Raw genomic sequence first — 3230 nt, 5'->3', positions numbered from 1 at the left:
CAAAACAAGCTGATAGGAAATGTTGAGCACTGGGCCTTATTTCTGTAAGGCAAGCATTAAAACCTTGTGAATGACTTTCAAAGCCGGCAGGCAACACCTGAAAAGTTACGGCAGTTATAAACCAATTTTAACTCAATTGAGTTTATATAGTATAAGTTGGCTGAACGTTATAAATGTTGTTGTTTTATTGTTTAAACAGCTGCTATCATATGGCAGATGGTTGCAGGGGTGTTGCTAGGTGGTTGCTAGGGATTTTACTGGGTGTTCCTTGTTGGTTGCTGGGAATTCCTAAAATGTTGTTTCCTAAACTGTTGTTCCAGATAGTTGTTAGGCTGCTGATGGGTGGCTGTTATGGTACCTTCAGCAGTTTCTAGTATGTTGCTGAGTTGTATTCTGTGTGGTCACAAGGATGTCACTGGGTATTTGCTGTCATATTCCTGGTAGTTGCGATAGTGTTGCTATGTGGTGTGGCTATATATTTTTCCAGGTAGTTGCTAGGACATCGATAGGCAGTTGTTTGCTGCTTAGTAAGTTGTTAGTAAGTAATCTCTTTATTAATACATTCACTTTCATTCAAGTGAATCACAACAGTAACAGTACTTTTATGTAACAGTAACAATATAACAATATTGCATGTACAGAAGTGATTGTATGCTCACCAGCCACTTTATTAGGTACACCTTGCTAGTAAAAGGTTGGACCCCCTTTTGCCTTCAGAACTGCTTTAATTCTTCGTGTCAGACTTTCAACAAGGTGTTGGAAACGTTCCTCAGAGGTTCTGGTTGGTTATTTGAGTTCCTGCTGTCTTTCTATCATCTGGAACCAGTCTGCCCATTCTCCTCTGACCTCTCACATCAACAAGGCATTTTCATCCACACAACTGACCGCTCACTGGAAATCTCCTCTTTTTCGGACCGTTCTCTGTAAACCCTAGAGATGGTTGAGCGTGAAAATCCCAGCAGATCAGCAGTTTCTGAAATACTCAGACCAGCCCGTCTGGCACCAACAACCACGCCACGTTCAAAGCCCCTTAAATCCCCTTTCTTCCCCGTTCTGATGCTCGGTCTGCACTTCAGCAAGTTGTCCTGACCACCTCTACAGGTCTAAATGTATTGAGTTGCGGCCGTGTGATTGGCTGATTAGCTATTAGTGTTAATAAGCAGCTGAACCTAATAAAGTGGCTGAGGAGTGTATATGTCCGTGTGCCCACCCTGCTATGGACTGGCGACCTGTCCAGGGAGTGTCCTGCCTTGCACCCAATGACCGCTATAAAGATTTCAAAACATGCCATTCACTTGCCACAGATGAAAACTAATCTAACCATTTTTAGAGTCAATGTTTTTGATATGTCACAAATTCCTTTAGACGTAACCACCTATTCATCTGACAGGGAAATCGCCTGTTCTCCTCGAATGGATAAAGCGAAATTATGTTTGCTTTTGGTACATAACATAAACAATACAAATATAATTCAAGGAAGGATTCATGAAAAAATGTAGCATTTTAAGCAGGAATATTCGGAGCTCTCGCAACCCCTGCATGCATGGTGACTAAATCCTTCATTATCTACAGACTGTAGTCTTTGTTCTATGCATCATAACATTCAATTAGCAATCCGTGTTCAATAGCATGCCCATTCTTTATCTGTAATCACACAGAGCTTTTCCATTATCCAGAAACCGCAATGAATCGTGACTTGTTAACAGGCTTGGCGCTCCGCATTCTTGGGAAGGCTGAGGAACATCTGAGGCATTGTTGAAGCTTTCTGTTCCAGAGCACAGCCTTGTCCCGGAGTAATTATGGAGGAGGACTGAGGCAGATGCACTGGGGCTTTGCATGGTAGAAACCAGCAAGTACACAGAGAAAGCTGATGCTTCCTTATGAAATGTGGAGGAAAAAAGGCAGCAGAGTCAGAAAGAAAAGGGCTCTACTGGGAGGACGGTATATAGAGCTCTGTTAAAGGTGCGACATTAAATATAAGCAGCTTTCAGGAGATATTGCTGAGGAGATTACATGTAAGTCAATCCAGGTGCATAAAGAAAGTCAGTGGAGTTTCCAAAACTGGAGTTCAAAAGCAGATTAGAAGCTCCAGAGAAAATGGAACTCCTAGCAACCACCTGGGAGACCTGGTAGACCACGAAGAGGTCTATTTTATACTGTCTCTCAAAGATGAAAGCTTTAAGCGCTGTTTATTTGATGGAGGCAGTGTTCTTCCAAGTTTTCCAGGTGGTTTTTAGGAGTCACATTTTCTCTGTAGCTTCTAATAATTTTACCAGTAATAATAATGATTGAACTCTGGGTTTGGAAACTCCTGTTTTCCATATAGTTTCCTTTGTCTTTCTACTTCCTAATACAAGTATGATATCTCTAATCTCCTCAGACGTATCTCCTGAAACATGAATAATTTGCACTTAATATCCATATTGACTGGAAATGAGATAAAAGAGGGTCTGATTTTTTACAGTATGGTAAGTTAATACTAGCCTGTTTCACAAAACGCTGCACTACAGTTCCCAGCATGCACTGCCACGTAATGTCCACTCTGGCTCTACTACTCTAAAAGCAGTCCATGTGGACCTCAGTTCACAATTCCACACACAATTCTACACAATTCCACACCAGTCATATCACCAAACATACGAGCTGTGTTAACACCTAATTTCAGCTCAGCAGCTCCGAAATTGAGCTCTTAATGAATTTGCAACAAAGGACGCCAGGTGTCCAGTTCAAGCAAAAAATTAAATGACCAAACTCCTGGGGACATTTCACATTTGAATGTTGCAGGTATTCATGTAAAATTGCAAGGTCTATTATAAGCGCCTACATTTTACTGTGGTGTATTGTGATTAAACCCCATAGCTCAGGTTTCCCTTCATTCAGGCACTAATGTTTCACCTTTTACTGAAGATTTCCAGGAAGGGGAACATTGACGAGGTCTTATTTTTGAAGGCTCTGCTTTGGCAGAGCTAAATCTCTTGGGGGCGGTGGTGAGCAGGAGGTTAGGGAACCAGCCTCGTGACCGGAAGGTCGCTGGTTCGATCCCCAGAGCTGATAGTACCTGACTGAGGTGCCCTTGAGCAAGACACCTAACCCCCAACTGCTCCCCAACTGTGGATAGGGCTGCCCACCGCTCCAGGCAAGTGTGCTCACTGCCCCCTAGTGTGCATGTGGTGTTTCACTGCATGGATGGGTGAAATGTGGAGGTGAAATTTCCCCGTTGTGATTATTAG

At 42.7% G+C, this 3230-nt stretch overlaps 1 non-coding gene across 1 annotated transcript; it reads left to right on the top strand.

The window, feature by feature from the left end:
• Positions 1 to 2856: 2856 nt before the first annotated feature.
• On the top strand, positions 2857 to 2968 carry LOC119264855. The gene has a single exon (XR_005131254.1). It is a non-coding gene; the product is annotated as a U5 spliceosomal RNA (small nuclear RNA).
• Positions 2969 to 3230: the final 262 nt, after the last annotated feature.

The sequence above is a fragment of the Pygocentrus nattereri genome, chromosome 12 (genome assembly GCF_015220715.1).
Source record: "Pygocentrus nattereri isolate fPygNat1 chromosome 12, fPygNat1.pri, whole genome shotgun sequence".
NCBI lineage: Eukaryota > Metazoa > Chordata > Actinopteri > Characiformes > Serrasalmidae > Pygocentrus > Pygocentrus nattereri.
The sequence above is the reverse complement of the archived record's forward strand: the minus strand, read 5'-3'. Positions and strand labels throughout refer to the sequence as shown.